At 43.3% G+C, this 11516-nt stretch overlaps 1 protein-coding gene across 2 annotated transcripts in view; it reads right to left on the bottom strand.

The window, feature by feature from the left end:
* Nucleotides 1-7216, bottom strand: part of ITGB1 (integrin subunit beta 1) — a 52897-nt gene extending 45681 nt beyond the window's left edge. Inside the window, exon 1 of one of the 2 annotated variants that reach the window (XM_055428102.2) lies at nt 6977-7216. The gene's annotated coding sequence lies outside the window, so the exon portion shown is untranslated. The remainder of the gene's footprint in view (nt 1-6976) is intronic. The other variant, XM_055428120.2, reaches the window with a different exon arrangement.
* Between the last annotated feature and the right edge of the window lie 4300 nt (nt 7217-11516).

Below are 11516 nucleotides of genomic sequence, written 5' to 3' on the forward strand. Positions count from 1 at the left end.
ACTGTGTCTTGGGAAATAGTTTCAACGATAAAGATGGAAGTGGGGGGAAGTGAGGGCATGGAACTGAACTACGAAAAACTTCTACAGCACAAAAAGAGAAAATTAAGAATCTTCTCTGAAAAAAAAAGGAACATGAACTCATTATGCTCTTCAAGGAATTAAGAAAATCTCAAATAGATTTTGTAGCAATCAAACACAGTAAGACCACAAAATGAGGAAAAGTATACAGAGCTATGGGAGGAAATTTAAGTTGAAATCCTCTGCAGAACTCAAAACACACAGGAACAGAATCAACACGACAGGAAGAGCAGGCTTGAGCACACAGAATTCAAAATAATTCAAGGCAATAAGAAGCATGACGTTGTAGCCAACAGTTATCCAGTAAATAGATAACTGGTATACCAACACCACCACCTCCCCAACCAAAAAGGTTATAGCCTTTACATGAGGCCCCCCCCAAAAAAAGATTAAGCATTAAATTCCAAAAAATGGTGAAGGGACATAAAATAAGTTCAAAGCTCATAAAATAAGCAAAAGGACAAGACTTAAAATATGAGCAAGCGATTTCCCTGGTGGTCCAGTGGCTAAGACTCCACTCTTCCAATGCAGGGAGCCTGGGTTCCATCCCTGGTGGGGGAATTAGACCCTACCAGCAGCAACTGAAGACCCGCATGCTGCAACTAAGATTGAGGATTAGAAGTATTCATCTAAGACCTGGTGCAGTCAAATAAATAAACAAGCAAAAGTTTAACACTTTAAATAAATCCATTAAGACATAATATTAAGGGCTGACCCAAAATGAGCATGAAAAGTTGCCTGAACTTAATTCTTGGGTCCTCCTTTCACTCAAAAGACAAGACATTACCCAGCAATTGCTATATTTCAAACTAGCCTAGCAAGCTGTTCCTTCTTTACACTCGACTATGTCTATAGATTTTGCCTTTCTCTGTGAAGGGAAAAGAGTAAGTCAGCAGCTGCTTTGGTTGAAGAATTTACTTTGGGGCATGTTTACAAAGAACTAGCAAAAACAAGTTTACCACCATAACTAATGGGATTGACAAGCACTTGAGAGTACTACATGTTCCACCTAATTTCAGTCAAGGAGAACTGTAAGCTATGCTCTCTTGGGTAATTTTATCTACTTTTTAAGTAAGTCATTCCAAAATTCTTACTTGGTCAAAACTTTAATAAATTTTGACCATATGTTTTGTCATATCTCTCTCCTGCCCTGTAATAGATTGAAACAAACACAGTGCTGAGTATATTCTAAATATATATATAGTAAATATAGGTAAAACTTTTTACCTAATATAGGTAAAACTCAAATAACTTCTCACTTAGCACTAAGCTGGGAATAATATCTACATTAGAACTATTACAAGGATAAAATATGATCATGAATGTAAAACAAATATCTTTATAGTGACCTATAAATCACAGCTTACTTGATTACTCAATTTTCTTTTTGCTCTTCAACTCATTCACTGACTTCTAAACATTAGAACCTGAGTGACTACTTGATAAATGGTTCTCAATCTTTTTAAGCCTTACTGCTTTAGTAAGTACAAGTCCACTCCCTAATGTTTCTGTTGTGTTTTCCTGAAATAACATAATACTAAATACAACTTTTAAAACTACAATCTCCACCTCCAATAATCAAATATGACCCACCACTACACCTTTAGGGAAGGAAAGAAATTACAATCTGAAATAAATAATAAACTGTAAAATACTGGAGAGCTAATAAATTGCTATTCTTAATTTTACAAAGACTATGAAAGCTTAAGTTACCTATGTATTCATTCAATAACATTTATACATGGAAATGTGACCTCCATACATCTAAATACTTCTCCTCATCATTCTTAATTTTTTCAACCACCATAAGTAGAATTATTTCAGAAAATTTGAAAAAAATTTTCACCAAAATTTCAAAAAGATTTTCAATTTTTCAACCACCATAAGTAGAATTAACTACTACTTTTTTTTGTCCCAAAATATAGTCTTGATAGAGTCTGGCACAGTAAATGACAAACCTTTGGTGACGCTCAGTAACACAGTGTTGTTTAATTCAAATTTCTATTACAACTGATTGCAATTATGTCTGTGAACCACACCAGACTAGAGTTGGAGGGCAAGAATCCAGGCCTTCATTTAAAATATCCTTCATTTTATTTATATGTGTTTATTATATAAAGGCATATATATTTATATATGTATGATTATATATCAAAGTAATCAAACAATATTTATTTGCTAAATTAGACGGTATTTTATCTTCTAACTATAATGGCCTTTGACCATGTCATCATCTATATTCATCTCTTTGGTCATACCATTCCAAGCTCCTCAATGCCCTCCAAAACCAGTTAAGCCAAAGCTGACCTTTTTCTCAAAATCTATTAGAATTACCTGGTACAGTGCACTGTGTAAACATCCGGTGGTGCCTGCTGCTGCTGCTAAGTCGCTTCAGTCGTGTCCAACTCTGTGCGACCCCATAGACGGCAGCCCACCAGGCTCCACCGTCCCTGGGATTCTCCAGGCAAGGACACTGGAGTGGGTTGCCATTTCCTTTTCCTACATTTCCCTAAATTGAAAACAACGTATCCCAACTAGACAGCATCCTCAGTGCAAGGTTCAGGTCAGCTTCTTGACCTACACTCAGTAAGCACCACACTGCTCAGGGAAGTGGCACTTAGCACACCAGCGGATTAAAATGTTACTGACAACAGAGCTCCATCCTGACAGAGAGCTAAGAGTACTAGACTTGGCTGGCCAGCGCTTGCAGGCTTTCTCAAAGCCATGAGTTGGCATACCACATGCCCTCTGGGGTGAGGGCACAAGAGAATGGCTGCTCATGGGAGAGGGAAGACCTGTCCTCTGTAGAGTTAGGTCACATAGCAGCTGGCCTTCAGCTCACAGGGCATTAGAAAGGAGAAACCAAGAGAGCACTCTACAATGTTGATACAGAAACCAGGGCCCTTTCCAGGTGAGGTTTCCCAACAAACGTCCCAGAGAAGCTCAGTCCAAGCTTGCCCAAAACCCAGGTTTCCCAATCAAGAAGTCCCTGCTACATCAAACTTGTTTCTCTAAAGATGCTTTTCTCTTCACCTCAAACAAGCTCATCAAAGGAAAAACCTGAAAATATCCAAGTCCCCCACTAAGCTATTACAGGAAGGAACCAGAAATTCAAACAAACCAAGGAAGGGAAATGCTTTTTCTAGATTCCTTTGCCTCCACCCAGTCTTTGACTGGGCAAGTGTTTCCAGGGCCCCTAGGTGGCACCTTTTCACTCTACACGCTCTCCAGTATTTTCATCTGCAGCCCTGAGCATCAGCCTATACAGACTAAGAATTCCCAAATCGTAGGCTCCCATCCAGACTGCCGGTTGTGAGCTCACAGTCTGCACAGTCAACTACACTCCAGGGATCTCAGAAGGAGTTCAGCATTCTCCTGCCTCCAGGCGGCCAGCAGCACAGCACCCCCTTGCGGTCATGCTTCCCACCTCGGACAAGCCATCTCCTAACCAGACACCTAGGCCACTTCAGTTCCTTTCTCCTCTTCCCTCAGACACCAAGTCTGACCCGTCCACCCTCCAAAATAAGTAGTTCTTGTAGCCCCACCCAGGTCGTCACCCATGCCAAGGATCTCCAAAGCTTTTTAATACTCCTTTTACTATTTAACAACAAAAACAAAAAGAAACTTGAGAATACGTGTACCCTAAAATATGTATTTATAAATTAAAATACATGTACTTCTACAGCAATGTGGTAAGATATTATAAATCATAATAATAAATTTAAGCTTCACAAAAAAATAGTTAAGTCTAATATTTTCTTCCTACATCCAGTGAATTATTTTACACATCCCTGGGATCCAGGAAGGTGCACTTTGGAGACTGTATAGAGACAAGTCCAATAATTGTGTGTTTATACATGCATGCACTATGCATATTTGAAACAGTCTGTCACTTACACACATTTCTTGATCAGATGATATACATATGCTTTAGCATATTGCTAAATATAGTTAACCTTATCTTCCAAAGCCACAAACCAAAACTAAAGCTTAAAAGTAGCTGGCTTCTGTATTATTTTATAAATAAAACTTAACTCTGCAAAAGTCTCATGATTAGTCACATTTAAAAGATGAGAAACCTGCAAAATATAGCTTGGCTCCTTTTGCATACAGCTCCAGAACAAGAAATACCACCTTTTTCACTTATCTATTGAAAATTCTAAGACTGCTAAGGTTCTGAAGGTTTTCTGCAGTGCAACTCCTGTAACCTAGATATATAATTTTCTCAGTTTTCTACAGCTATAGATACTGCTATCATTTCAGGGTTCTGAAGAATAAGGTCCTCTTCTGGACTCTTACCCTAATCAGCCCACCCTCTGGACCCCAAGACTCCCACCTCTGCTATAACAACATACAAAGACAAAACTCCACAACATATGACCAGTCAGAATAGACTTGCTCACGCAAAAAAAAAAATATTTACATATTTGCACAAGATAATCTAGGATTCCACTGACAACCAGACAGATTAACCAGGCAGAGGCAGTAATCAGTCCACAGGAATCCTCTCAGATACTAATTGAATTTGTTACATGTTCAGAAATATCAATTAGCAGAACTCAAAAGTTCTAAAACTTTAACTATGTCATGTTTCATCTCATCACTCCAGCAGAGTAGTCAAGAACAACTAATGAGCCCACACACGTCATGAAAACAAACACCACTTGACAATGCTAATTTTCAGTATTTCATAAAGTAACCAGATGCCCTAGTTTCCCCAGGAGTTAGGCATTTACCGACCCCAGTATAGGACTACATGTTCATTCAATGAACAAAAAGCTGCTAATTTGGGGCAGTTTTTAAATATCCTGACCAGAAAGCTGAGGAGAAAGCCTCCTGCATCATTACTGAATAATGATTTATTCAATATTACTGATCCTATACTTTCCACACACAGAATAGCTGAGGAGATTAGAAAACAATACAGAATTTAACCTTCTTTTAAAAAGAATCAACATTACAAAAACTTTAAATCTGAAGTCTGTGAAATCAACACTGATGACAGAATTTGGAGTCTGCTATTTACAGAAGCAAAGTATTAACCACATCCCGTCTTTTTAACTAGCATTCTAATAACATCTTCCATTTTATACTGAATTCTAGGGTGGGTATAATTGCTTTCTCCTCAAGTGCCTGTAACTAAAACATTGATTTGTTTCATGTGTTTTCTATTTATCAGCTAATCATCTTCAATCCCTCAATTATTAATCAGTGAACTAAAATTATTTTCAAATGTGAACATTTCGGTAGGACTCTTAAGCCAGCCCTGACTCCTGTAAGCCCTGATGTCCACAAATCCAGAATAGGTAACTTACAAGGCAAGTTCCTTCACCACTTCTAAAGTGTTTAATACACAACGTATTGCAGAGTCTGGATTCAGTTTAAGAAAAATTCCTAATCGAAATTCAATTAGCAGTTGTTATTATTGTACCATCAAAACAACAATAAAAACAATAATAATTCTACCCAGCTAAGATTTATTGGTGATATTATCAGTAACCTTACTGATATTATAAGGTTACTGATAATATCACCAATTACATGGTGAAATTTTTTTAAAAGTCTTTCTACTACATCAAGAAGGAAAGAAAAGTAGTTACTATTTATTGAGCTAAGTGTCTTCCATCTTACATTTTCTCTTCAATACACTGTACTTATACAAGGTTCAGTTCAGTTCAGTCGCTCAGTCGTGACCGACTCTTTGCGACCCCATGAATCACACAGCACGCCAGGCCTCCCTGTCCACCACCAACTCCCGGAGTTCACTCAAACTCATGTCCGTCGAGTCGGTGATGCCATCCAGCCATCTCATTCTCTGTCGTCCCCTTCTCCTCCCGCCCCCAATCCTTCCCAGCATCAGAGTCTTTTCCAGTGAGCCAACTCATCGCATGAGGTGGCCAAAGTATTGGAGTTTCAGCTTTAGCATCAGTCCTTCCAATGAACACCCAGGATCGACCTCCTTTAGAATGGACTAGTTGGATCTCCTTGCAGTCCAAGGGACTCTCAAGAGGCTTCTCCAACACCACAGTTCAAAAAGTTACCTGTGGTTCAAACATGGGTTGCTGGACCACATGGGTTGTCCTCATCACAGCTGGATGACCACCTATGCTCCCTGTGCCTCAGTTTCTTCATTTGTAAAACAGGGATTAAATACAACTCTTTGGATCGGTTCCAGGATTAAAAGACAAAACAAAGGTAAAGTGCATAGAGGTAAGCACAGCCCTCACTGTCCTCATAATAATTACTAGCTTTATTATTAGTATAGGTAGGTTCTGTTCCCATTTTACAGATTAAAGAAATGGTGCCTTCAAGAGTGTAATTTACTAGTAATGATCATACAGACTAGTGCTAGGTTTTGACGCAAAAGCACAAAACTGGTGAAACAAAAATTGCTCAGGCATTAAATACTACCATTCTTAAAAATACAACTTGTTCTGAAGCGTCAGGAACCGCACCAATCAGACACAGGCCGGGCAGGAGCCCTGGACACGGCCGCGGCGCCCACACCCAGCATTAGGGGAAGGGCCCACAGGACGCGCCCACCCGGCGCCCCGGTGCCCAGCGGCGCGGCGACGCCCGGGACGCGGGGCTGGAGCCGGGGTGAGCGGTCCCGGCGTGGAGGCCCGGCAGCCCAGGCCGCTGCCGGACGCAGGTCCGCGGAGGCCCGTCCGCGCCCAGCCCAGCGTCCGAGCGGCGGGCCCGACCCCCGGGCCTCCGCGACCGCGACCCCGGGAGGACAGCGCCCCTGCCGGGAAGGTCCAGGAGCGGCCGCGGCTCGACTTCCTCCCCCGCCCGACGGCTTGGAATCCATACCCGGAGGCCGCGGCCCCCACGCCTGCTCCTCCCTGCGAGCCCGGCCGCGCACCGAGCCCACCGCCCGCCCTCCCGGCCGGCCCACCTTCTCCCGCGGCGTCCGGCCCGCGCGGGCAGCTCGGCCTGTGCTCCGCGGCTCCCGCTCGGCCTGTCCCGAGCTGGCGTGGCCTCCCGGGCTCGGGCGCGGCGGTGGCGGCGGCGGCTCCTCCTCCTCGCGGGCGGGAGGAGGAGACTCGGCGGCGCGGGGCCGCCTCCCGGCAGGAAACGACCCCCGGGGCACCGCCTCCCTGGCGCTGCGATCCCGCTCCTCAGGCCGCCGCAGCCGCTCTCGCCCTCCGGAAGCGCATTCCTCTCGGGCTGCGTCAGCCGCGCCCGCGGGGGGAGGGGGAGGGGAGGGGGCCGAGCCGGGGAGGAGGAGGGGGAGGGGAGGGGGCCGAGCGGGGAGGGGAGGGGGCCAAGCGAGGGGGGAGAGGGGAGGGGGCCGAGCGGGGGAGGGGCGGGGGGACGGCGGCGCGCGCCGTGCGAGGGGCGGGGGCCGCCGGGACAAAGGAGCGCCCGGCCGGTCACCGGCTCCGCCGCAACCTCGGCGGCGCCTCCTTCCTTTGCAGCCGAGGGAGAGAGGGAGGGTTTTGCCTGGCCCTGCTCACCTTAATATCCCTCTCGGCCTGCCTTAGGCGCTGCTTCTGCAAAGCCCCATGTTTGTACGGCCGGCCAACTGGCCGGCCCAGGACTGCCCGGGTTTGAGATTTGACATTATGAGATTCAACCCTGAAGGCCCTGCCTCCCAGGAGCCGGCACTTAGTCACTCAGCCACTCACCTTGTGAAGGCTTCGTGGGGCCAAAAGCGTTTCCCTTTGGAAGGGAAGTAGCTAAAGCCGATAGTTTTCTGGTGGGAGGATTTGCTTGATTTACGTCTTTGAGAGAGGGGAGGACTTAAAAGAGGAGACAGGTGCCAGGAAAGATGAAGAAAGTTGTAGAGAAAAGCTGGTGAGTTGAGCAGCTTTTGCTAGGTTCATCTGGAGGTCCATTTATGGGGAACAGGGAGGAGAAGGAAAAGTTCATCCAGTTTCTGTTCATCCTCACTTTTTTTAGTAGGTGGACGGGGGGCTGGAGAAGAGACAGCTAAAAGAAGCATGGCTGGGCACATTTTGATAAGAGGATCGAAACCCCTGCCGGCCGGCATCATTCTGAAACCGGTTACTCAGAATGCGCTGCTGGCAGGCTGCCACTCTGTTAGCAGAAAATGTGCATTGCCACGTGGTGAGCTGCAGCACCCTGTTGGGAACACAACTCGAATGATGAGATTTGTGAAACTGAGAAGCAGTGTTTCATTTGGGGAAGATTAGAAGCTGTGATGCTCATTTGACCGCCAATCTTGAGAGAAAAAAAAGACAACCCCATCTATGGAAATGTTGCCCATTGCTCGCCAGCAAAATTAATCTTTGGTTAGGTTATCTCTGGAAACCTCTAAAGAAACGAGAATGATTTTTCCCACTTAATGGATGAGCAAATTTAAGAGACTAAAGGATGCTTCCTTATTTGTGGAATCTAAAAAAGGATACAGATGAACTTATTTACAAAACAGAAATAGTCTCACAAACATAGGAAAACAATCCCATGGTTACCAAAGGGTGACGGGGGAGGGAGGATAAATTAGGAGTTTGGAATGAGCATACACACACTACTCTGTATAAAACACAAACAACAAGGCCCTACTGTGGAGCACAGGGATCTATATTCAGTAACTTGTAATAACCTATAATGGAAAAGAATCTGAAATATATTCTTTTTCAGGTTCTTTTCCATATATATATTATTTTTCAGGTTCTTTTCGGTGATTATATATAACAAACTTTTCTATACACTAGACACTAACATAACACTGTGAATCAACTATACTTAAATTTTTTAAAATTAATATTTCTATGTTAATAACCCAATGGTGCAGCTGCCACCAGACCTCAACATTCTTGAATTTAAAGGTACTATTTATACCGTTGTTCAAAACTGATCAAAATCTATGTGTGGTCTCAACATGGATTACCATTCTAAAGGTAAAGTGTAGTTTATCCATGCTTGATTTGTACTACATTCCCCAGAACTTTCTTCCTTATGCGATTTGCTACAAGAACATTATGAGATTCACGTTTGCACGACGTTAAACTAAATTAGGTCAAAGGCAGTGTAATAATCATCTTTTTAATCTCAGTGTCAAACACTGTTCCAGGTCACACAATAGGGCTTAGCTGCTGCTGCTGCTGCTAAGTCGCTTCAGTCGTGTCCGACTCTGTGCGACCCCATAGACGGCAGCCCACCAGGCTCCCCCGTCCCTGGGATTCTCCAGGCAAGAACACTGGAGTGGGTTGCCATTTCCTTCACAAAGGACCCATTTATTCATTTATCCAGTATTAGGAGAAGAAATGGCAACCCACTCCAGTGTTCTTGCCTGGAGAATCCCAGGGACGGGGGAGCCTGGTGGGCTGCCGTCTATGGGGTCGCACAGAGTCGGACACGACTGAAGCGACTTAGCAGCAGCAGCAGCAGCAGTTTGCTCCCCTGGGACCACACCAGAACATCTGACTACACTAAAGTGTGAGTAGCAATTTGTGCAGAAGTTATGAGCTTTGAGGAAATGAGAAATTAAAGAAACATTCTCTAAGAAAAGCAGTGATTGGTCAGGAGTATGGCTCCATTCCTGATTTCAGATAAATATTCATCCAAGGACAGCTAACTATAAAATTTATGAGCGTTCCAAAGGTTGGTCAGTTTCACCATGCTAAACAGAGTATCTTAGTAAGTACGAATAGTGTAAGTCACATTGCTAAACCTTGTCATGATACAACATCTATTAGTATCTTGAATTTAAGACAAATCATATCTTACCTACACTCTTTCCCAGTTATTATAAATTGTCTTATGCCATCTCACAAGTCATTTTTATCGAATAATTGAAAGGTGACCTTTCCTTTGGTTTTGGCATCTTACTTCTACATACTCTCCAAAATATGTCTTTATTCACTACTGTTTTCCAAAGCAAGTTTTCAAAGTTGCTCACCAGCAAAGACTTTACTGTTCATTTCAATCACTGTATAACCCCCATTTCTATTAATGATTAAAGGATAGGCTTACATAAATGAAAGGAATCACTAATATTTAGTCAAGTACAAAAGAGGCTAAAGGCCTCTCTAGAAACCTGATTATCTTTTTCAGACAATGGGATCAGAGTTGATTACTGACCTTTAGATTGAGTAGGCTGTATTTAATCACGTGATTATGGAATACAGGACTGGGAGGGGGAGTGAGTCAGTGTTGCCTCAGGAGTGGATTGCTGTCTTTCTCTTGTAGTTTGAACACTTGGGGGACGCAACCTGTCAAATCTTACCATGTCCAGTAAGCTACAAATCATCCCATGATAACTTAAAGCCTTTTCAGTCTTTTGAGAGTGGAAGTACCTCTATAAAAATGTAACACATTACAGGCAAATATGTTAGTACACATTTATTTACAAATGATTTTCCAACTGCAGTAATCAAGCTTGGGCAAGACTCCATGGGGTTAGAGCAAAGGGTGAATACCTGCATAGTGAGGGGTATAGAGCCCAAAACAAAAATGTTTTGGTCTTGACCACTGGCTGGCACATTCTGGCTCAACCCAGACCAGATCAACTTAAATAAGCTGGGTGACTTTGTGTCCCAGCATGTTCAAGTTACCCCCAATGTGTCTGTTACCCAAGCATAATTATTAATAACACTCCTTTTCATTCTCAAAAGTACATCCTGATATGGTTGGTAGATTATATCATCACCCTATAAGCGTGTCCAGCCAATGAAGTACGAAAAAAGTAATTTTAGCAGTTCAAAGGGGATTCATAGGGACACATTGCAAATCACATCCCAGGTTTATAGGTGAAGACAAATTCCAACACTGATCATCAGGGAAAAAAATTGTGTGAGGATGAATGAAATGAATTAGGTAGCTCCTGAGTAGGGACTTCCCAGGTGGCTCAGTGGTAAAGAATCTACCTGCCAATGCAGGAGACTCGGGTTTGATCCTTGGGTCGGGAAGATCCCCTGAAGGAGGAAATGGCAACCCACTCCAGTATTCCTCCTGCCTGGAAAAATGCCATAGACAGAGCAATCTGGCAGGCTATACTCCATGGGGTCGTGAAGAGTCAGACATGACTGAGCATGCACACATGTAAAGTCCAAGGAAGTTGCTTAGGTGAGTCATGAGGGTGATGGAAGAGAACACTGGGGGAGAGTTAGACACTGATATCCTAGATAATTTTGGAATTAGAGGGTTTCCATTTATTTTGGAAAAACAGAATAATGTAACAACTTTAACACATGTGATGAAGATGTCCTTCTAGGAGATTTAATGAAAGAAAACTCTTGAAAGTAGCTTGGCTGATCAACAGATTTGGGTTTAAAATACCATTGTAAATGTATATGATGGTTTCTGGAGCAGATTGATTGCTAGTAGCTAAGTAAGTCTTCCCTGGTGACTTAGCAGTGAAGAATCCGCTGCCAATGAAGGAGATGTGGATCTGATCCCTGGATCAGGAAGATCCCCTGGAGAAAGAAATGTCAAACCACTCCAGTATTCTTGCCTGGGAAATCCCATGG

Source organism: Moschus berezovskii, chromosome 15 (genome assembly GCF_049115385.1).
Source record: "Moschus berezovskii isolate FMDL1 chromosome 15, NW_MosBer_1.0, whole genome shotgun sequence".
In the NCBI taxonomy this organism is placed as follows: domain Eukaryota; kingdom Metazoa; phylum Chordata; class Mammalia; order Artiodactyla; family Moschidae; genus Moschus; species Moschus berezovskii.